This window comes from Sceloporus undulatus, chromosome 8 (genome assembly GCF_019175285.1).
Source record: "Sceloporus undulatus isolate JIND9_A2432 ecotype Alabama chromosome 8, SceUnd_v1.1, whole genome shotgun sequence".
NCBI lineage: Eukaryota > Metazoa > Chordata > Lepidosauria > Squamata > Phrynosomatidae > Sceloporus > Sceloporus undulatus.
Window position 1 is genome coordinate 8,023,709 of NC_056529.1, and position 25,238 is coordinate 8,048,946.

The 25,238-nt window shown below is 40.4% G+C and overlaps 1 protein-coding gene and 1 long non-coding RNA gene across 2 annotated transcripts in view; one reads left to right on the forward strand and one right to left on the reverse strand.

Moving 5' to 3' along the window:
* The window catches only part of CDH11 (cadherin 11), a 92,922-nt gene that overhangs the window by 54,176 nt on the left and 13,508 nt on the right, over positions 1-25,238 (reverse strand). The window lies entirely within an intron of this gene.
* Positions 14,830-18,219, forward strand: LOC121914637. Its single transcript, XR_006100551.1, has 3 exons — positions 14,830-14,918; positions 17,480-17,597; positions 18,106-18,219. It is a non-coding gene; the product is annotated as an uncharacterized LOC121914637 (long non-coding RNA).

The following is a 25,238-nucleotide window of genomic DNA, read 5'->3' on the forward strand; positions in this document are numbered from 1 at the left end:
CATATTACTGGAGGAAGACAGTTCCACAATTAAAGTGACAGAGGCTGTGTCAATATTCCATTACCTTCAAGACCAAACATAAAAGAAGATGTGCTCTGGAAGCAAGGAAGGCTATAAGAAAAGGTGGGGATGAAACAAAAACCATTGAATGTCTCTGTGCAGCCAATTTGGATGTTCTGCTGGCTCAGGGATTCTTAAGCACTCTGAGGCGAGTTCAAAGAAATCAGGTATATCCCTACACTGAGCAGAGTCTTGGATTAGATGTTCCTATTCTCCCTCTATGGGCCTGAACAGACAGGCCAAAATAAAACTGCTTCGGGTCACTTTGGAGGTATGCTTTTTAAGTGATACATGCATCCTAAGAGGCCGGAATAAAGCTGCTTCAAGTCACTTTGGAGGTATGCTATTTCAACGACACACACATCTTAAGAGGCCAGAAGCTGTGCCAAAGCTGCACTCTGGTCCTTCTGGTCTCTTAAGAAGCATGTGTCATTGAAAGAGCATACCTCCAAAGTGACTTGAAGCAGCTTTATTTTGGCCTGTCTGTTCAGGCCCTATGATAATAAATATCAAGAAAAACATGGACCTGTAGCACCAGTGTTGACTATGTGTTGAGTTCCTCCTTGTAACATCTCTAAAAATGTGTTCTAAGTCATGATTATTTCCCTTTAAAGTATGACTCAAACATTGATCAGAATGGAAACCGCAGTCAAAAAAATATGAAAACTGGGAATGGGGAGGGCAGCCATGAAAGAACTAGATGAGATCCTAAAATGTAAAGATATGCAACTGAACACTCAAGATAGAATCACCCAAGCCATGGTATTTCCCATCACTATGTATGGATGTGATAGCTGGACAGTGAACAAGGCAGATAAAAAGAAAAATCAACTCATTTGAGATTTGGTGCTGGAGAAGAATGCTAAGGATACTGTGGACAGCCAAAGACAAACAAGTAGATCATATAACAGATCAAAGCTGACCTCTCCCTCGAAGTCAAGATGATGAAACTGAGGTTGTCATATTTTGGCCACATCTTGAGAAGGCATGACTCATTAGAAAAAACAATAATGCTAGGAAAGATAGAAGGTAGTAGAAAAAGGGGAAGACCTCACTCTATATGGCTAGACTCAGACGGGGAGGTCACAGGCCTGGATTTGCAGGATCTACGCAAAGCAGTGGAGAATGGGGGAGAGGGGGTTTAATGGAGATGTTGTATGCACACAGAGTTGGGGTGAATTCAAAGGCAGTTAACAACAACAACATAGCCAATGATAAAGACTGAGAGTTAGGAAATTTACAGTTTCTGAATGTTGGGCCATGGCCTTAATTGGCATCATACTACAGAGGCATAGACTTGAGGTTTATGCAATCCACCTAGAGGCAAATATGAAACAGCTGTCAAGAAACAGAGATTGTCTAAATATAATAATAATAATAATAATAATAATAATAATAATAATAATAAAAAAAAATTATTTTTATCCAGCCTCTCTGCACAAGGCAACCAAGGTGGCTTACAACATTAAAAGTTATACATTACATATCCCTCCAATCCCTCCCTCTCTTAAAATAAGATGAAATAATTTACAATTGAAAGCATATTAAAAGTAAATAACAAACAATAATTAAATAACCAACAAACAGTAAAACATAACAACAGCTGATCAAGGTCAGTATACTGGTTTTTATTTTTGGTGGCTGGGCATCTATTCAGGAAAGGCCTGCCGGAAGAGATTCGTCTTAACGGCTTTTTAAAAGCTGTTTAAGGTGGTTATATGATGGATCTCACCTGGCAGGCCGTTCCGTAATCTGGGAAATTACCTGTTGCAGTGCATGGAGCATGTGTTGGAATAATATGGACATACAAAAAGTGTTTGTTTATATAGAAGGATCCGATGTCTCCCTTTGCTAGGACCTTCCACTTGTCCTAAGCCTAGAGGAATCAGTGGCAGAAGACATCATTTACTATTTAAATATTTAAATTTAGAGGAAAATATCCAGGGATGTTTGCTTAGGATGGAGGAGGCATTGTCAATTCATTACAACTTCCTCAAGATACCTTCTCAAGAAGATTCATTGGGGAAAAATAGAAGAAACGTCATTGATCACATTCTGAATTAGCACATTTGTTATACTTCTGCTCTTTTAGATAACAGGCACAGGGGTTGTTCCATATCACCATTTGCAAGTTTGTTTCATCAGCTAACACAGCTTACCCTATTTCAGTTTGAACTGTTCAAAGTTTAATTACTTCAAACAGGAGAGGAGAGGGACTTTAAGGTGACCGATAAAGTGTTCCTGGTGTCCAACTTGAATTTATATAGTGGCTCCTTTATCCAGACGCTTAATGAGATTATCCCTTTTCCTTGTAAAATAAACCATGTCTTAATGACAATGTTTATCCAAAATGGCAGCCATAGCAATTTTGAAACTACTGGTAGTTTATATGAAACAAAAAGAAAGAGAAGGGAGGGTGGTCAAACACGCTCATTGTCCCCATGGTAATTGCTTCACAGAGACTGATGCTAAATGGATAGTCATGGGTCCCAAGAACCAGCTGAATCCTACATTGTCCTTGCATGATAAAAAGATTAGAAGCTGAAAAGCAGAGGAACCGAATCTCACAGCTTCTTAGCCTGCACACTGAAAGGACCATTGTACCATCCTCATAAATCCTCAGCTCCCTAGACACTTGACAACTAAAGCAATGGACAATAGAATTCTTGTGCTGAACAAAACATTCCTTGTCTGCCAAAGGGCTTATCTGCTTAATTTACAAATGTCTTTCATTGTCCCCAAATAATTCCCCATTAGAAAAACTATTATAAGGAACTAACTAAATAAATATTTACAGCTTTGTGGTAAGTTTGCTAGCATGAATGCATCAATAAAAAACAAAACAAGGAGCATGAAAAAAATGAAACCTCTGCATGCTCCCACCTTTTTCACATGTGCCTTTGCACCATGTATCAGGCTTCACTTTACTATGTGGAGAGCACTAAAACTCACACACACCAGGAATAGAAAGGCAATACTTGCAATGCTATAATATATGAAAAAGGTTTCTGCATATGACATGTATTTCAGTAATTTTGTTGTAGTATGTTCACCAATCTCACCCTCCTTGCATTTGAATTCTCCTTTGCATGGTGCAGACATCTCTCTCTGTTTCTACCTCTGTCTCTCTCTCTCTCTCCCTCTCTCTCATTCTACATGCAGTTCCCTGGGCCTTTTTTCTTCTTCTTTGCACACAGAGTCCCTAAGATAAAGATTTGTTTAGGGGAAAAATGGGGAGGGGGATGCCTCTCAATGGGTAGTGGTGGACAATTTTGCCATGTAGTTTTACTCCACTGGGCTGCATTTTAAACCAAGGGCAGGCCATTTTTTGTTTTTGTTTTTGTAACATGAAATACAATGGAAATTCATTTTAGATCACTTCCTCTCCTGTGCCAAGAATAGCCTATGGGCCAAAAACATGCTGAAATTATGCATCACATTTGGGAATATTTGAGGACAAAATTTGTGGGTGCCCCCAATTTGAAGGGCAAAAAAGGGTTGTTTGCTTGTTTGTTTGCTTAGAATCATGGAATCATACAGTTGGAAGAGACCACAAGGGCCATCCAGTCCAACCCCCTGCCATACAGGAAATCCAAATCAAAGCATCGCTGACAAATGGCCATACAGCCTCTGTTTAAAGACCTCCAAGGAGGGAGATTCCACTGCACTCTGAGGGAGTGTGTTCCACTGTCAAACAGCCCTTACTGTCAGGAAGTTCCTCCTAATATTGAGGGGGAATCTCTTTTCCTGTGGCTTGCACCCATTGTTCTGTGTCTTATTCTCTGGAACAGCAGAAAACAAGCTTGCTCCCTCCTCAATATGACATCCTTTCAAATATTTAAACAGTGCTATCATATCACCTCTTAACCTTCTTTTCTTCTAAGCTAAACATCCACAGCTCCCTCAGTCGTTCCTCATAGGACATGGTTTCCAGACCCTTCACCATTTTAGTCACCCTCCTTTGGACACACTCCTGTTTCTCAACATCCTTTTTGAACTGTGGTGCTCAGAACTGGACACAGTGTTCCAGGTGGGGGCTGACCAAAGCAGAATACACTGTTTCAGGGGCAGTGGGATGTAGTCCTCTAAGGCCTCCTCTGGGGATGATGTGTCCCCCATCCCCTAACTCTTGTCTGCCGTTCCATTAGTAGGATGTATATTCTTCTAGAGTTGTTTTTTGTTGAAGAATCTCAACAGAATGCATAGCACTGTCATTTGGATGTCAACTTTCTTTTCAAAGGAAACAATGAGTAATTTAAACAATTTTCTTCTCAATGCGAGAAGACAGTCAAACAAGGCAAAGAAGATAGCCAAAAACTGCAGTTTTTATTATTATTCACTGTTTGGGACTTTTTCTGTAGATATGTATATGTACCTGTTTTGTGCTGAAAGGAGCATTGTCTGTGAAAGAAGCAGACATTTTTGCACAGAAAAAAAAATTTTATGGATATTTTCTCCACCTTCTGGAAGTGGACATACTATTATCATGGGAAGCAGAAACAGAAAACTATGACAGGCAGCAACACCTCTAAGGCAGAGGAACCAAAATCATTCATGAATGATCAGGGCAAAGAAAGGATGCAGACAAAGAAACAGTCCCAATATTAGAGAGTCAAAACACCTTGAAAATATCCCAGGAATAGGCATTCCAGCAATTCTATTTCCAGCATTTCCCATCAGCATTCTCTAGCACATTTTGTCTTTACCAGGCTACTTATTTTCATCTCAGCCATAACAGTGGTTTTGAGTGTTTTGGAATACTTTTGAATCATCAGAATTCCCAATTTAAAAAAACAAAACACTGTTGATCTTATAATCCTCAAAATCATCCATATAGTCCTTTCCTGCAAACTGCAAGATTTTACTAAACCTCCCCCTCCTCCTCTGCCTCCCCCTCCTTCCTCATTCTTTCATTCCTGACATATTCAGGGTCCTATTCTTGCTTTCCGCTGGCAGATCTCCATGAAACCACTTGGCTGATTCCAAGCTTGGCAGGGAAAAACTAATTACTTTCAGATAGGCTTAGCTGGGTTGAACATATCCAGGGCTCAATGAAAAGTCCCCAAGTAACTGCGATGGTTGAGGATGACCTCCTTCAATTTTGGGTTGATGAGAATGCCTTGTAGTTGAGACTCTCATGCATTTTGGCTCAACCAAAAGCATCAATGAGAGTCAAAAAAGTATGTGGGCTAATATGACTGAGGAGTTTTGTTATAAATAGTATGTTCTCTGAAGAAAGGAAGTACATGTTCACAAATGCATAATTGATTATATTGTCTGGCTCCTGCACATTAAAGCTGGTGTTCAATGCGTCAAAGTTTATGAATTATTTGATTGTCTTTTCATCTGCAAAGTGCAATACAGTGCACCACCAGCAACAGCAGCAACTACTACTACTAATAATAATAGCACTAATACTAATACTACTACAACATTGTCACCATACATTCCAACATTTTACAAATGAAAATCAGGCCCCAAGTAGCTGATTATTTATTCCTACATGACAGGCCCCTGTGGTCTTGTCCAACTCTATGATTCTATAATTCTAGCCAAGAATCATCAGACAGTAGTCAATATCATGAAAGTAATTCATTAGGAAGAACACAAGGAGAGGGTGCAGCAGTTTGCTTTTGACTGAGCCTATTGGGAAGAGCAAGATTTCATTTTCTCATCTCCTTATTAAACTTTAAATGACTTTCCCAGGGGAGAAGAATGGAATGAGATATACAAGAACAAACAGCCAGTCAGTGTGAATGTCCTCAAATAAAAAGAGTTTCATTCCCAGAAGGAAACTCCCTTTGTCTGTAGTATGTCAGATATTTCCAGCTCCAGCTCTCACCATCACACCCCTTACTGAAGGGATTGTGCTGATTTTGATCATGACCAATCTCATGTCAGGAAAGTGCCTTTGGCTTCTCCCATGCTGAGTCATCTGTACTTCTTAACATTGTATGGCTGGTTTCCTGCACTGGAGCGCACCTTTTTGGCTACCTCCTTAAAACATCCCTTTTTGATATTAATTTGATATCCAGAGTCAAAGAATGGTGACTGAGGACTGGATCTTGGTGACTGAATACTGGATCCTGCATCATCTTTGGTGATGTAGAACTCCTAGTCCAGTATTAGAAGAATAGCCCTCATTTTGATGTTAATGTACTTTGTGGATCTTCATGGAAAGATAGAAATGGAACACATCTGTGAATGGCTGTCAGATTGATTTCATAATCAGGATACAAATTTTATCAGAGTCCTATTGCCCCATTCATTGATAAAGCCTAGCATCATCTCTCTATAGTCATAAATGGTTGTTAAAATGAACAGAAGAGGATGTTTGTGTTTATTCCACATTGTCACCATGTATAGAAGTGGATGAAAACAGTATCACATCTCCTTCCTTCCCTTTACTCTCTCATGATAAAACAATAAGCAAGGTTCTGTTTGCTTGATGTATGTTTTATGGGAGGCATCTTTAAGTGGAGGCTGTTTTAAATGCTCAAGCCTCTCTCTTTTTTGATGTTGATGCCTTCAGAAAGCAATAGGCAGTATATATTGCTGGGAACAAAATTCTGGTTGGTAGGAGAGGCAGAGGGATGTGGCATGCAAGTCTCAGCAATCAGTTTCAGTGCTTACTTCATCAGCAGCTAATCTAAGGATTTGGGGTATTTTTTTATAGGATCTGAAGCATGCTGCAGAATTTTGAATCAAGGCTGCTTTTAAAGTGTGCCTCTCAGGGATGCTAGAGAAAAGAAGATTTATATTCGTTAATCCTGACAGAGAGAAAAAAGAGAGAGAGCATAAGCATTTCCAAATTGGTTTGGGATAACAATATGCCCAAGCCAAAATTGATTCTGAGATGATCATTTCTGTTGATACATTTGTAATGAATCCATATTACTGCAGTGTACCAAGGAAAAACAAACAAAAGTGACAAATAATAGAGAAACTAAAAAGATTATGCATGCTTACCAAGCTGAACTGGGTAAACAGAATTTGCAAAGAATCTAGGCTACAGTGTGTACATTATATACATGACAAGACTTTTTCCATATAAAATTTGGATCAACCTTTCCCAGCCTGATGTACTCCATGTATTTGGGACTACCGTTTCTATCAGCCTTCCAAGTCTGATTAGTGTGATAAGGGATTATGGGAGATATAGTTGACTAAAACATCTGGTGAGTGCAGAGTGGAAGGTTACTTTAAAGGCTTGCTCACAGTGAAGGGACATCTTAGATTCTGATTCTGTAGTGGTTGTAGGTAGTAAGACCTCTTGATCAAGAAGGTTTCCATGCAGTCCCCCTACCTTCATGTGTTTCCTCTTTTTCACTATCACTTCCAAGTGCCAAAGAAAGTATTTCATGCAAACAGAGGAAGCTACTCCTGTTCTTGATTCTCATTACCATCATTGCTTAGACCAGAAGATATAGAAACAAACAAAAACAACCAGAGGTTTTCACTATTAATAAGCATCCCTTATCAGGGTGCAGATTACAAAAGAAACTCTCTGTATTGGCACTTACTAGAAGGGATTGTTAGTAATATATCCTGGAGTTCCCAAACAACTTCATCAACCTTTGTAGTTTATTCCAGTACAAAACGGCGTGCGTTTGCTGTGGCACCGATCTGGAGCAGAAAGGGCCAGTGTCTCGCTGACCCTTCCTTCCCCGTCTGTACAGGGCCTTAGTCACCATGCCTTATCATTCAGGTTATAAAGGATGTGTGTGTGTGTGTGCATGCTTGTGAAAGAATGAGAGAGAGAGAGAGATTTAGTGTTTCCCCAAATTTGTTGCTAACTGTCTTTGAGGCAGCTTCAACTCATGGCAACCTTGTGAATGAAATGTCTCCAAGAACCCTTGTCTTCAGCCATTTTGCATGCTCAGGGCATGCTTCCATGATTGAGTCTCTCCATCTGGTATGCAGACTTCCTGTCTTCCTACTGCCCTCCTCCTTTCCTAGTATTATTTTCCTGGCACACATTAAAATAAAACCATGGCCAGTGCCAGTTCTCAGAGTCACCAGCACTAGCCTTTGTGTTTTCCTGCCACCTGCAGTGAGTTACCTGTTGATAGCAATGTGAAAAGCCAAGTTATAATGTGACAGAGCTGTGATCTAAGTTCTTCCCAATGCACTGTCATTTTGATTGGAACATTATGGTGAATCAAAAGGCACTTCCAAGACTTCCCCACTGGTGACCATCATTTTAATTTCCTGCAATGCCTGGAGCAACACTGTGTTGGGGGAATGAGCAAAAATTTAAGTGATAGTTTCCAGATGTATGCGTCCAATGCAATAATGTAGAAAATTCAGACAAGGACACTCCCTTTAAGCTCTGTTTTCAAAAGATTTATGTGTATTTTAAACTATCCTACTAATATTAAAGGAAGGGGTTGGATGTCAATAATATAGCACATGCTTGACATATAAAAGTTCACTAGTTTAATTCCCAACATTTCTAGGCAAAGTCAAGAAAGCAGACTTCCTGAAACTCTAAAGAGACGCTGACAGCCAGGGACAATAATGCTGTGCTAGTTTAACCAATGATCTAATTCAGTACTGTATATGTTTGCAATGTGTCTCAGCAAACCTTCTGCTGATTCATGTAGTTCTCTGTTTCTTTAGTCCTAGTCCAAGGCATTTTACACCCTAAGGCAAAGAACAACATCCACTCCCATTTCTTTTACAAAGGTCACTTGCCTGGGCAGATTAATCTTTCTGCAACACTGACACAGGGCTGACTGGTGAATCCATTGTCATGGTGGTGGCAAATCCACAATTCAGTTTCATGCCTGCTATACTAACAAATGTTCTGAGTTGGATGGCAGCTCTTCCTGGTGATACATCCCATACCAACAGAGATCCAGCACTAAAAGGACTCCTATCAACTTGGATCACCTGCAGGGGGGACAGTCATGAAATGGAAGATGGATTACTTTCCTGTTCCTGCACTGATAACAGGAGAGAAACCAACCACCACACTTGAAGGCTTAGAGGCAAAGGACAGGCTTTGTGGTGCCACACCGCTTCCCACCAATTCCTTGCTGTCACTTCTTCACATCATGCCTTCCAGTATTTCACTGATGAAAGCTGGGATACATTTGCCCTGGTGGCGCAGTGGTTAAATGCCTGTACTGCAGCCACTCACTCAGAACCACAGGGTTGCAAGTTCAAGACCAGCAAAAGGGCTCAGGCTTGCATCCTTCCGAGGTCACTAAAATGAGTATCCAGATTGTTGGGGCAAATTAGCTTACAGTTATAAACCGCTTAGACACAGCTTAGGCGATATGAAGCGGTATATAAATTAAGCTTGTTTGTTTATCTGACTAAGCAAGATGAGATAGTTGTGAAGGTGGCAAATGTTATTAATGAGGACAACAGTAGATGCTGGAAGAGTCTGATCAGTTTGCTTTTACCCGAATCCAATGAGAACCAGTGTGGTGTTGTAGTTTGAGCACTGGACTATGACTCTAGAGACCAGGGCTCGAATCCCAGCTTGACCCATTGGGTGGCCTTGGGCAATTCACACTCTCTCAGCCTCAGAGGTTACAAAGGGCAACCTCCCTCTAAAGAAACTTGTCAGAAAACCCCATGATAGCTTCAACCTAGGGTCATCATATGTTGGAAATGGCTTGAAGGCATGCAAGAACAACTATTATTGTTATTATTATTATGTTTATGTTTATGTTTATCCCGCCTTCCTCCCAGTACAGGAATTCAAGGCAGCTTACAAGTCTAAAACAACAATGGGGAAAGACAGGATCATGTCCCAGGCTGCAAATTATTCCTGGCAGTGAATACTTCCTTTTTGCATCACATCGCAATGTTATCTTCCTCATATGATCTGTTGAAGGTTTTCTTCTGCTTCTTTTGATTGGCCCAAAATACTTCCTAAAGTCCCATTTCTCCCCAGAACCAAATTGACCCAACCTGACACACTCCAAAGCTAGTATAAAGCTGTCTGATTTATTTGTCTATTATCAATTATTTAAAAGAAGAAGTTGATATCAAATAGCCTAGCTCAGCATTCCACCTATATCTAAAGATGGATATGGATAACATTAATAATAGTTATGATGTCATAAGAGCACCAAATATAGCTCACACTAAATAGCATAAACTACAAAAGCTTTAGTTTGGGGAAAATATGCTGAAGTTACTGAAGTCAGCAGCTGGTAAGGCTGCAGTCTCTCAAGTGGATAAAGCAGTCCAGTTAGTAGCAAATTAAAAATAACCCTTAAATTCTCCAAGAATTCCATAGGGAATGTGAGTCATGAACTTCTCATTGATTTTAATTTAAGTTCCCGAGAAGTTTGGTAAAGCCTGTGTCTCCAGTGATCCTTTTTCAAACAAACAATTGGCAGTTTAATAAGTCATGATTTCTAAATCACATGCCTACACAGGCAATCTCTAATGATGACTTAGTGGCAAGCCAAGGCATGGAGGGAAGTGGTGGGAGGAGATAAGAATGGAAAGATTTATTTTCCATGGCTGGCAGGAGAATCTTTCTTCAGTACTGGTGATGGGAAAACATTCTCCACTCTCCTTCCCCTTAAAGAAGGAGGATAATTTAAGGTGGCATAGGCAGGATGCTTAGAATGCAGCTCTCTCCTCTGGTATCTTATTGCCACCTCTAAATATCTGTCACCATACTCTCCAACTGTCCCGGTTTGCCAGGAACAGTCCAAATGAATCTTCTGGGATCTTTAGCTGCTTTTAAAATGTCAAAAATTATTTCCCTGCCTCCCAGTTTCAATTTTTTCCCAGGGTTTATGTCAATTCCTGCAAACTTGTAACACCTTTGAGACTAACAAAAAGAAAGAAATTGACAGCATGAGATTTTGTAGACTTGAGCCTACCCTATGCATCTGAGGAAGTAGGACGTACAAAGGCTCATGCTATTTCTTTCTTTCAGTATAGGGTTGTGCACTCAGGCCAAAAGGCCCATGTTCCCTACAGCCTCATGTCATCCAGTTCAGATGATACAGGCCAAAATCCTGGGGTCAGGATTGAGCCCGATCCTGCCAGATGAGACACTGACCCAGTGGATCCAGCCTGATCTTGTCCCCTGGGTCAATTTGAACCCAGTTTTGCCATGGAGTTTCCTGGGAACTCTGCAGCACCGTAAAGCTGTTTACACAGCCCTCTCTACTTCTGATATCACCATACTGTTGCTGGTATTGAGAAGCCCCCTGTTGCCGCATCTGATGCCCGCCCATGTGGATGCAGCCAGGAGCTCCATTTCCACATCAGATACAGTGATGGGGGGCTTCTCAATATCAGCAGCAACACAGCAAGGTAAGGTGTGTACACCAGTCATCTGTCCCAGATCAGTGCGAGGGGACCAACCCAGGTGAACACAAGGCCCAAAATGGCCCAGGTTCAACCTGTGCTCTTCTGGACCATCTGCTCAGTGCCACAGTCTCAAAGGTGCTACAAGATCTCTTTGCAAACTGATTTTCCAGACTAAAACAGCCATGTCTTTGAATCTGGCCACTTTGAAATCCCCAGGACTTAAAAATGCTGACTTTGATTAGATCATGGCCATTTATCAGATACTTTGGTATCAAAATAGCAACATCTGATTCCATATTTACAAACAAAGTCATTTCCTTTTCCCTCCAAGCTCCCTGCTGTGTTCATTTTTCTTGTTGTTCATCATATCATAAGGCTCTGAAATGGAACACTTTGATCTCCTACATGATAATGAATGAGTACAAATGACAGGTGTTCCTTTCTTTTGCTTTCATAGCTCTTTTCATACAATTATTTAGCTGCAACCGTTCCACAATTTGTTCACAATCTCAAGATCAAGCTTCTGATTTGAGCAAGTTTTTATTCAAACATCTTCTGCCCTGAATCATCCTGTGTTTGTTTGAAGAGCAGTATTGAATACAAAATGTTATGAAGAATCTGTATAATAACTGGTCTTTAAAACATATGCTTCTGCAGAATGGATTTCCCTCCCCTTTGAGGTAAGCTATCAGATGTACTTTCCTACTTTGATACATATTATCCTATTATCTTTTTTATTTTTCAGTGGACAGTGTGAGCAAAATTCACATGTAGTTGTTTTTTGCAGACAAAAAACATTTCCTGCACGTTCTGCGTAGAAAATAATATTTCAGTGCAGAAATATTAACTCTTGCACATAAAATGCTGGTTTTTGCACAGAAAATGCTATAATTGATGCATTTTTTTCTGTATAAAATTGGCACATAGGGCCTTATCACACAAGAGGCGAAGTGCCCAAATCCCATGGATAAATGGAGTTTAGATCCCAGGACTATCCCGCAAAAATGGGATATTGTCTAATTGAGCATTAATGCGACATTAACCCATGCAGAAAGTGAGCAAAATCGCGCCACTTATTATTTTGGGTATTTTCTTTAAATTAAAAAGCAGCATGATTTTGCAACTTTCTGCATGGTTTAATGCCACATTAATGCACAATTAGCCCGACATCATCTGAAAACAATCCCACTTTTGCAGGATATTCCCAGATTTAAACCGGGATTTAAAAATCATGAGGTTTTCTTGGCAAAATTTGTTCAGAGATGTTAGCCATTCCCTTTCTCTGAAGCTGAGAGGGTCACCCCAAGGTCAACAGTGGGTTTCGATGACCGAGACCATCTTCCAGGATCCTAGTCCAACACTAGAAATCATGTCCTGAACTTGATAAAGATGGTCCACTGATCCAGGTTTAATATTTATTGTCTCTGTACCCCTATAGATTTCCTTGACAAATCAGAAGGCCAGAAGACAAAGTCCCAGATTCTTAAGTCCTTCCACAAATTTACTTTGAAGATCCATTATACCGGTGTGCTATGTTGCAAGCAGAGGCTTCCTTAGCTTCTTATTGTATTAGGTATGGAAAAAGTGCATGTGGATGAGCTCTGGTTTTAGTAAGTACATTGAAGATAATGGAAAAAACTTGGAAAGGTATTATCTTGATCAGTCCAAAATAGTCATTCTTCAGACATCTCCTTAGGCTTAATAATACCTCTTTAATATTGCTGCATAAATAATTCAGATCTTCTTCATTAACCTTCCTGGCAGCTGCCACGGTTGAGATCCTCAAGAGGCTGTGAGAGCTTCCCTTCCTCAGAGGATGAGAGCATTTGATCTGGGCTTGTAGCCTTTTTCCCTCTCCCCACCTGGTAATTATTTGTGGATGGAAAACCTGAGAGCCATGTCTTTAAAAATTATTTTCTGGTGTCCTGAGATGTACTGCTGCAGCAACTGAGGACTTTGGTTGCGATACCAACCAGTAGGAACACATAACCTCCAGTGTGAAAAGAGGGACAAATATGGCTGAGCCACATACAGTTGTAGACAAATGAGTGTGGCCCCGCAACAAGAGATTACTGAGTCTCTCTCTCTCTCTCTCTCTCTCTGTGTGTGTGTGTGCGCGCGCGCACACACACACACACACACAAACACAATTGAAAGGAGGAGTAACACAAGAAGGGGTAATACAAATATAAATCTATGGAGCAGCAAGTGAAAAAGGATGAAGCTAAGCCAAGCAAAAGGAAGCCCTGATGAACATGATCAGGAACCCTCATAAAGCAGATTCTTCAGTTTTGCAGATGGCTCTAATCGCATCCAAAAGATCAGAGATGGGTTCTGTGTGGGAGTACCTTGCTCTTTTCTTTCTTCTGCTTATGAATTGTTTGATTTGGATTACACAGACTAATTCTTCTGAATCCAACAATCCCTCTGGGAATGGATCAGCAGGCTATAAATTGGAGCTGCAAATATTATCAAGCTTTTTAACAACTAAAACCTCAGGAAAGTTTCAGCCTCTCCATTGGCTATCCATTTTTTTAAAAAGTGATATGAATATTGAATTATAAGTACCTACTGTACTTCTTGGCTACTTTCCACCCTCTCTCCTACATTATTCACAGGAATTGGCCCAACTACTAAGGGAATACACAGTGAACAGGAGGATATCATGCCTGGATATGTAGCTAGTTTGATTTCACTGCAAGGGAGAGCAACTGACATTGAAAGCAAACATATTAACAGTGTTGCTGTTTTTCCCCACAACTAGCAAAAATGCTCCTAAGAGAAAAGTTTTTCTTCCGTCTTGTCAGGAAAAAATATTCACATAAAACTATATCCAATTTGCTCGTTTCTTACTTTTAGATATGTGGTTCTGTTTTTAAAAAAATGGTTATCCGCTGTTGCCTGACTCTGTGCTTGCCATATCAAGGAAAGATATTTGCAGAATATTGGGTATGGTTTTGCTTTGAGATTGCTTTCCTCAAGCTGAATGTTATTGACTGAGCAGAATTTGCTCCCACTCCCTTCTCCAACCCTCATTTGTTTTCGAAATTAACCACTGACATCAACAGATTGGGTGCAAATTTCACATCGCTCCGTGACCTGCCTCCACTGAAGCACAGGGAATCTTGATAGATAATTATCTCGTGGAAGCTGAGAGTCAGTACAGTGAAAATAATAAGAATAATACAAAAATGTCCCAAATGTCAAATCCCTTACTTGCTACTGCCAGCGTTTGTTCTGAGAACAGAAAACAACCCCCCATTCCTGTCTGTACCATAAGATGGAGAGGACAGAGCAGCCCTCGTTCACCTGTTTCTTATTTATGTGATATCTAATTGTGCAGGGAAAATGGTATCATTTACGGTGTATATGAATTGTCTTCCAAGGATCTGCAGCAATTCATTTAGTTACATGACATTTCGCATTTCACATTCTCCCGCTTGTCCCTCCACAGTTAGCAGTATCAGCCACAGCCTTGATCCTCTCCTGATCTGAAAGCAAGGGCTCCCTGAAAAGCTATTAAAAGTTGAAGATTGGTGTGTTTCCTGAACTGAAACAAGATAAAGGTAAAAGTATGGTTTTCTCAGGAGTTTGTTTGGGACCTCGATTTCCATTTGAACTGAAAGGGGAGCTGGCTACGGATTCTAAACACAAACACACAAGCCTTATTTCTGCCATTTCATCCTAAACTGTGGAACCATGCACTTGATTTTAAATAGGCCATGAACTTCCTAATCTGCATGTGTGCATTATCATTGTCATTCCTGTTATTCTCCATTTTCCCTCCACTTTGGGACTCGGGGAAGCTTATAGCAGTTAAAGCAGACATAGGTCCAAAACACACTGCAGAAATAATCCAGTTTGAGATCACTTTAACTGCCCTGGTTCAGTGCTAGGAAATTCAGTGATAGGATATTCTGGGAACTGTAGTTTTGTGAGATCCTTAGCCTTCTCTTTTAGAGGGCTCTGGTGCCACAATAAATTGCAGTTCCCAGGATTCCCAAGCAGTGAGTCAGGGAAGTTAAAGCAGTCTCAAACTGGATTATTTCTGCAGTGTGTTTTGGACCATAGTTATAAGTTTACCATATATAAAAATTAAAAAGCAACTAAACTATCAGAAAATTAAAAAAATAAAACCAAGTAAAAACATTGTTCTTTGTGGGTAGGTGCCTTTGAGTTGTTCCCAACTTATGTCGACCCTAAGGCAAACCTCTCATGGGTTTTTCTTGCAAGATTTGTTCAGAGGAAGTTTGCCATTGCCTCCCTCTGAGGCCAATTGTGACTTGCCCAACATCACTCAGTGGGTTTCATGGCTGAGCTAGGAATCGAACCCTGGTCTCCAGAGCTCTAGTCCAATACTCAAACCATGGTGGTGCATATGTTCAAAACATAGAGCATTTTAATAGAACATCTAAAAGTCCAGCACACCATTCAAGTCCATTTTTTGCCTTAAAAATAATTTTCAAAAGCCTGCTGGAATAAAAAGGTCTTCACCTGCCTCTGGAAAAACAACAAGGAGTCAGTTTAATCTCTCTTGGAGGGGGATTACAGAATCTGGGAACAGCCACGAAGAAGTCAATCTCTTGTGTTTTCACCAGATGTATCTGTGAGAGTGGTGAAACAATGAGAGGGGTCTCCCAAGAAGATCTCAAAACATGGACAGGTTCATATTGGAGAATATGGTCCCTAACCCGGATGTGAACCATATGCATGTATGAGTATGTTTAAACTGAGGCCAGTGTGGAAGCTAAAGAATTTATGAAGGCATTTCTTTATACATTCTTAATTTGGCATTACCAAGAAAAGTGATCTAATAGATTCAGGAATCACAGGTTAAAATCACTGGGGTTTTTAATTTTATTTTATTAGTAGAGATACTAATATCAACCACCACACCACCAAGCTTTACCCTCACTCCCACCCATGGCTTGCTTCCTTGCAACCTAGATGTTCTACATTACTAGTCCATTGTATGTCTAGTATTCACAGATAGACCTTTCCCCACAAATTGGCCCAGTCTCTCTCATATATATTCTTGTCTACAGACAATCAATCAATAGCACAACTTCAGATCATTTTTTAAACAATTATAAACAATGGTAAGCAATGTCAAATGAATCAACACATTCAACATTTCACCTACAGTTCAAAGGACCAAAACTCAAGTGACGGAGCCTGTTCAATTGCGTTTCACTGCAGAGCCTCAAATAGCTGGATTAAATCTTTTGCACCAACATTGGCACCAATACAATCTTTCAGGGGAGACATTCCACAGTCACAGAGATACGAATGAAACTTTCTGGGATAGTATATATCCTTTTACATAATAGAGAGTTGGGCTTTCTGTGAAGTTTCTTTTGGTCAATTGAGAGTGAGCTCAACAGGAAAGTGGCTCTTCCTCAGAAATCAGCTTCCCTCTTTTGTTTCCACATCTTCTATTGCTCTAGCCCATACATTATTTCCCACCATCCTTAACAAAGACCTCATGATTCAGAAGCTGGACAAGCTTCATCTGTCCACTGAAACCACCACTCAGGATACAGAACAGGAGAGTGACCCCAAAATCATCAGATGAGACATTCCCTGATACAGGGGTATCTTTTCCAAAGGTTCTCCCCATAAACTGTTCAACTTGGGAAAAGCATGTGTCCTCTCTCCACACACTGGTATTTTTTCATAAACCTCACATCTTCCTTTCCCCTTTAAATTGGTGGGAAACTCTGCAACAGCACCAATCATATAAGTTGTAGAAACCTCATTTTAGTCTGCTAATGAAAAGTCAGAAGCCAGCTGGGTATCTGTGGGTGAAAATCCCACTTTCCCTACTAGTATCTGATATTCATCACTTACTAGTGCATCCAGCTGTTATTGGTAGAAGTCCAGATAGCTGCTTATGTAGGATTTTTCTCCTTATCATTCATAATGGGTGAGTATGTGTATGTTGGGGAGGATGTTGCATGTTAAGCTGATAATACAATTTGGGTTGCAAATAAATAGGTCACAGCTGGCAGATTTTGTGCCCAATAGAAAAAGAAGAGGAAAGAGGTTAGTGAGCATCCTGAGCACTAGAGTAGGGGTGCCAATGTTCACAGGTTCTTTGACAACAACTTCTATTGTCTCATTCCAGCATAGCTAATGTGATGAGAGATGATGAGAGTTGCAGTCCATCAACATCAAGAATGGCCACAACAGAATGCTCACAGAGAATGAAAGAGACTTATTTCTATCACTGAAGACATCAGGAGGTAATTGGGAATCACATTGTAATATACCTGCTTAGAAGTTTTGTATGTGTTGACAGATAAGAGCTAAAACTTGGTGACAGAAACATGCTAAAGTTATATGGTTAAATCCCTGGTATATCCAGGATGAGTGAGGAAAGACTCCTGTGTGCCTCTCTGTAGAGTTACTCCTAGCCAGTGTAGACCAAATTTTGCTAGTGAGTCAATGTTCTCATTTAGGATAAAGCAGATTCCTATTTTCCAGTAACTCAGGGTCATCTGCTGATGCAGTGGTTAAATGCCAGTACTGCAGCCACAAGGTTGTGAGTTCAATCCCAGGCAGGGCTCCAGAGTCCGCTCAGCCTTCCATCCTTTCACAGGTCGATAAAATATTGGGAGCAATTGGCTTTCACACTGTAAACCACTTAGGGAGTGCTAGTTCACTGATAAACAGTATAGAAATGTGCTTGATATTGCTACTGCTATCCAATTTCATACTTCAAATGGGAAACTAAATGTTGTTTGATTGCAGCTCACATCATCCTTCACTATTGAAGAACCTGGCAAGGGCTGATGAGAGATGTAGTTCAAAAATATCTGGTGACTCACACACTGGCCATCCCTTCTTCATGTTCCAGGATTCTACCTACCATATTCACTCAACTATAAGTTGACCTCAGGTATAAATTGAGGGCAGGTTTGGGGGCCATAATTATGGATTTTGATATGACCCATGGATAAGTCGAGAGTAAAACCTAAGGGCATATAACAAGTCCCATTTTATAGAGGAAAGGATGCAGCAAAGAAAAATGTCAAAGAACTTATAAAATTCTAGCAAGCAAGACTATTGTGCTCACCCTGAAGGCTGGATGGATGAGATAGCAAAGGGAGGTGAGTGCTTGCAGGATAGATTATATTCTTGCCTTTCTCCAGGGGATGATTCTTTCTTTAATAAGAATCATAGAATAGTAGAGGGAAGAGACCGCTAGGGCCATCCAGTCCAACCCCCTGCCATGCAGGAAATCCAAATCAAAGCATCCCTGACAGATGGCCATCCAGCCTCTGTTTGAAGACCTCCAAGGAGAGAAATTCCACTACACTCCAAGGGATTTTGTTCCACTGTCGGACAGCCCTTACCGTAAGGAAGTTCCTCCTAATGTTGAGGTGGAATCTCTTTTCCTGTAGTTTGCATCCATTTTTCCGTGTTCTAGTCTCTGGAGCAGCAGAAAACAAGCTTGCTCCCTCCTCAACATGACATCCCTTCAAATATTTAAACAGGGCTATCATATCACCTCTTAACCTTCTCTTCTCCAGGCTAAACATCCCCAGCTCCCTAAGGCGTTCCTCATAGGGCATGGCTTCCAGACCGTTCACCATTTTAGTCACTCTCCTTTGGACATGCTCCAGTTTCTCCACATCCTTTTTAAGTTGTGGTACAGAGTTAAGGTACAATACTTACATTGACCTGTAGATAAATCAACTTGGGTTTTTTGGGTCAATTTGGGTCAGTACATGTATTCTAAACAAGATACACTATGACTGTGTTTGAACAACAGCAGCAACAATAACAACGTTCTATGTAAGACTCTCTCCCCATTGTTTTCCAAATGAAAGAAAGAGAATGCTAATTAAAGTTCTGCATTCTTACATAAAGCTTTTCTAATCCAGAGATCCAAATGGAAAATCTTGGACTCTTTCTGGATTTGTGATTATCTGTAGACTCTGGGCACACAGATCCACAGTTGGATTACATTGATCTGTACAAGTCCCACTTTCATCCCAAAGAGATATTATCAAGACTCTATATATTTCTTAACTGTTGCTCAAAAATCTTGCAAAACCTTGTTAAGCACTTGTTATCTTTTAAAAAGGACAGTTTGACCCTAATAGGCAAAGCGAAACAAGGAAAATTTGTTATATTTTGCTTTGTTCTTTAAAACTGAGAGAGAGAGAAAACAAAGAAAACATCCAGGTGAAATAATCATATTTCTTTGAAACCATAACAAAACAAAGTATCAGCTTTTTGACTCACAAACTTTCCCAATCCAGCCCTGTCCAGTACTGGCTTTATCGATCCAACTTCACCCACAACAGATATTTCAAACTAGCACTTTCCCCATGCTCTACTTGTTTCCTGATGTGGCACTCACAAGATTTGTACATTTTTGCTCAATCAGCCTTCTTTTGGTTGAAATAATTGAAATCCCTTCTGGGCATCTTGCTGTCACAAATATATGGCACACTTAGAAGGGGGCATTTATGATTCTTGACAGCGTAATGGTGTATGAAAGGAATGGATGGGGACTGCAGTCAGTTTTTCAAATGTAATTTAGTGGATAAGAACAAGATTTGTTCTGTTGTGCAAGCACTGTTTGGGGGGGATTATTTGCCTGCTTTTCTCTATTTTCACTTTGGCTGGAGGAGAACATTTCGGTGGGAGATTTCTCAGAGCTGGGGAGATACACGATTAAATGTGCACACATGCATTGTTGTTGTTGTATGCCTTCAAGTCTTTTCTAACTTAGGATAATCCTAAGGCAACACTATCATAGGGTTTTCCTGGCACGTTTCTTCAGAGGGGGTTTGCCGTTGCCATCCTCTAAGGCCAAGAGAGTGTGACTTGCCCAAGGTTGTCCAATGGGTTTACATGGCCGAAGCAGGATATGAACCTTGGTCTCCAGCTTTCTAGTCCAATGCTCAAAACACTACACCATGCTAACTCACATATCTATCCATAATTTGGTGTAAATTTTTTTATTATTATTATAAAACATTGAACTTTATGTTTTGGAAGATAGGCATCCATATACTTGTTCAGTTTCCTTCTGCCTTCCTCTAAGGCTGAAGAAATGTGACTTGCACAAGATCACCCCAATGGGCTTCTATATTCAAGCGGGGAGTCCAACTCTGGTCTCCAGAGTCCTAGTCTCAAACCAGTACATCACTCTTGCATTCGAAGCACACATACGCCTTCCTTTTCCTTCCTGTACACTGGCTTTGCATACTTATTTCCTGAGGATAAAATCCCATGTGCCTGATGAACTGATCTGTGCCCCATGGAAAAAGGAGTTACAGTGCAAAGTCAGACCAAATCATGACAATAAGACTCCATGGAAAATCTTTCAGTATCACCATAATCCAAGTATATGCACCAACCAAAGAGGCAGAGGAAGAAAGAGCTGAGACACTCGATAGAAGATCCCTGGGCTGGTATGTGAGGTACTTACTAAGAGACATGGGTCAAAAGGCGACAAAAGAGGTGGCACAATTCTGCTTTGTGGCTATTAAGACCCGGAAGGCTATAGCAACCATCACAATAAATATCCCATCATATGGCAAAAAGATTATATTCAAAAGAAAATCTCTCGGAGATAGAATCGGGTTTCCAGCACAGTATAAATCTATTTTCCTTCTTGTCCAGTGAATAATCCTGACTCTTCATTTTCCAAGATGTAAAACATCAAGGACCCGGCAACAAATCTTTCCAATACTTATGCTGAAACTCTAGTGGCCTTGGGAAACATGGATGCATTATTTACAAATGCAATGCAAAAACTACCACATCTCAATAAATATGTCTGTCCTAGATTACAACTATAGTAATAATATTATAAAAATGAGGAGGGGGAGGGAAATAAAGGGGAGGGAGGGAGGCAGGGGGAAAGTCTATTTTCACCTCACTACGTAAGTATGTCACCCATGTAATGAATATAAATAAACCTTGCAGTCTTAATGCTTAGATTATGAGCTCTGCAGACAGTGCATTAAAAATCTTGCTGCTGCATAAAAGCAATAAGAGGAAAATTATGTTGATGTGAACATACTCAATGGATTTGGAAGAAATGGAAAAAATCCACCTACTTCATTATTTCCCCATTTTTTGAGGGAAGACTCAGGATTATAATGATAAGGCAAAATAGAAAGTTACTGATGTGGGTTGTTGTTGTTGTGTTCCTTCAGTTGTTTCTGACTTATGGTATCCTTATCATGGGTTTTCCTTGGCGAGATTTGTTCCAAGAGGGGTTGTCATTGCCTTTCTCTAAGGCTGAGAGTGTGTGACTTGCCCAAGGTCATGCACTGGTCATGCACTGGGTTTCCATGGCCAACAGGGGATTTGAACCCTGGTCCCCCAGAGTCCTAGTCAAGTACTCAAACCACTACATGTTTCTCCTGTCTTCCTCCTCCTTTTCCTTGAGTGCCTGGTCTCTCAATATCAGTCAGCAAGACTAACATTCACACCTCCTTGCAGCTTTTGATATTGTGCCATCCAGATTTCCTAAATGCTCTTGCTTCTTGATGCTTAAATGAACACACAGACATTACAGCCAGGTGTATACATCACCTCATTAGCCAGCAGTGTCATACGACTGGAGAAATTGCAACATACACTGTTATTATGCTCCTGTTTTTAGCAGTGCAGATGAAGGCTAAAACCCTGTGTCCTCCTTAGACTGGGAAAATACACATACAGTTCATACTTTCCCAACATTTGACAGATGAAATCTGGGGCTCGTGTGGTGGCACAACATCAGAATGTGATCAAGATGGCAGAGGTTATTAATGAGGACCAGAACACAAGCTGAAAGAGGATGCAGCATTTTGCTTTTGCTGAAATGGAAAAAATTCTGTGCCCTAACAGAATACTTACTTGTCTACCCAAAGCAACACTAACCACAGCCAAGAAGGAGATATCAGCTTACCCAAGAGGTTGCAGAAGTACCAAAATTGAAAAATAGAAAGAAAAGCACTGAGAAAAAGGGACAGAAACTGATACAATCAAACATGCTCAGCGACCAGGGAAGACTTTGTGAATAATGGATAGAACACAGTATATAATAAGAAGGCATGTTTGGCTGGCAAGCTGTCTAGAAACTTGAAGAGTGCTCCTTCCCACTGCTGTAGATCCTACTTGTAGTTACGACATTTAATATTATAGCACTATTTAATTCTTAGAGCAGATATCTTGTCATCAGTTAGTGAAGTCAAAAGTTCAATATTGACTTTTTCCCATTTTGTCCTGTCCAGACTTTGCAGAGCCACATAATACCTAGTGATGCCTTTTCCTTTTTCATAAACAATGGAGATTATCAGATGAGGGAAAGGGACATCCTTGTCCCATCCTTCCCATGCAAACATGGGAAGGACTTTCAGATGATGTCGCACTGATCTGGAAATTGTCCCATTCAAGAAGCACAAATGGTTGTAATTGTGCAAAAGACTTTCATATGATGTTGCGCTCATCCTGTAATTGTCCCATCAGTGAGGTGGAGTTGTCCCATCCTTACCCTTCATTTTGTATTAACAGAAGAACCCATTAATGCAATTCCACTTCACTGACAGGTTTATGACAGGATCAGCACGTCAAGTGTGAATATCTTTCGCACGATCACTGTCACAGACAAGGTACGGATGGGCTTTGCTCCTATCCTCCATTGACTCAACCCTTCAAACCATATCATTCTTTATAACCTTTGGAAATGTCAGATATAGTACAGTCAGTCCTTCATATTCATGGGTTCTGCATCCACGGATTCAACCATCCATGGCTTGAAAATGCAAACCCTCCCTTCCAAAAAAAAATTCCAAAAAAAAACAAACAAACCTTGATTTTGACATTTCTTAGAAGAGACATCATTTTACTATGTCACCGTATATAACAAGACCTGAATATACGTAAATTTTGGTATCCACAGAGGGACCTGGATCAAATGCTACTGGATACTGGACCTAATTAAACTGGCAAGGCAGAAGCTGAACAACAACCAGACTCACAGCCACCCATACACACAGCATCTAATGAAAAGCAGAAACAAGCTTAATCTACTTTGTAAAATATGTCAAAATAGCTTTACTTGCAAATTACGTATGCATAATAAAATATGTGGCCTAATGAAGGAAAGAGAGAGAATTAGAAATGGCTGCAGGTTACAGTAATTCAGGAAGAGAGAGAGTAAAGCAAACAGGAAATCTGCAAACATGCAAATTAGCAATTAGTGAGTATAGGCATGAAATAAAAAAACCCTCCCATTTTATTTCTTCTTCAGATAAACTCCTGAGTGTTATAAATCAAAGGTATTATGTCATCTCCATCCCTCACACACATGTAGAGACCCAAATATATACACCATTAGTTTAGTTGACGTGTTTGTAATGTCAAAAATCTGGTCCAATGGTATCAGTTGCGAGATAAATGAGTGCAGGTGGGAAGAGACTAATGATTTCATTTATGTTGTGTATGTTATGATTTCATCTTTGTTATCAAAGGCATTTTTCACTGCACATTGCCACATTTATATCCTGCGACCAGCAATGTATCTACTGCAACTTCAGTTTCTATTCGTTGCTCAAATATATAGATAGAACGCCCCAGGTGTCCTGTATAAAGAATCTCCACTTTTTAAAAATGAGCTTGATGGGCACAGATTACGTCTTCGCTAGACAAATGAGAGGGATGGAGGTGGCTAAGAGCTTTGTTGCACACAGGTTGTGTAGGAATTGCAGACAAATGTCATTGGGAATCAAGGGTGAGTTGGAAGAGAAAGTGGGGAAAGCTGAACAAAGTTGGGATGGCAGGCATCTTGCCTGAACATTTGATATTCCCCTGCATGAAATGGACCAATGGTCTGCCTCACTATAGGGCAAGCTTTCATATTTCTCTAAAGCTGGAGAAATAGAACAGCGGAAGAGGGGAAACAACTTGCTCCTATAGTGTTTGCATTGAACCTCAGCTTGATTTTAGCCTCCCTGGAAGTTTATCACACTAGCGAGGCCCTGTGGGCAAATGAGATTTAAACATGATATAACACAAAGGAAACCTGGAAATGCCCAAAGTTTTTTACATGACATCGCAGTTAACGTGATATAATACGAAGTGAATCCGCAGTTAAAGTGGAGGAAACCAGCAGCTTTTAAAATTCGGTTGAGTTCCGAATTTGAAAAGCTGCTGGTTTCCTCCACTTTAACTGTGGATTAACTTCATGTTGTTGCACTTTGTGTTATTTCGCAGTGAATAACTAACCCAATGTACAAGTCTTTAAATTCAAATGTAGTTTAACTCCCGTTTACCCGAAGAAACTTGCTAGTGTGATAAACTCTTAGGACAGTGATGGTGAACCTTTTAGAGACCGAGTGGCCAAACTCAGTGACATTCCCACACTGGCTGTTACCTGATGCTGGGGAGTGGGACTTTTCCCAGTTTTCCAGGGTTCAAAGGTTGGAGAAACGAAGAGGTCCTTTCCTTCACTCTTCCCACCTAAGAAAGGCTTTCTCCTGGCATTTCCAGGGTGGGCAGGTGGAGAAACATAGCACTCTTTTCCCCTCACTCCTCCTGGCCTCTACCATGACAGGGGCGACAGCACGCATGCCCTCTTGATGCCACAGATTCGCCACCTAAGAGACTCAGGTTGCCTCCAGGTGGATTTAAAAACAAATCAACAATGGAAGTCTCAGGGTTTGTTCCTGTACAAAGCAATTTTAATTTAGAGATACAAGTGGCATTTACTTCATTGCAAAGTATTTCCTGGGAGCTACCAGCATTACCAAAGATTTTTCATTCTCACTTTCCAGTATTTAAATGAACCCAGAATTTTTCTAAAGAAAATGGATTTCCACTTGCCTTGTGTGCTTTCATATTCTCAGAGCTCACCAAGATGGTTGCCACCAGAA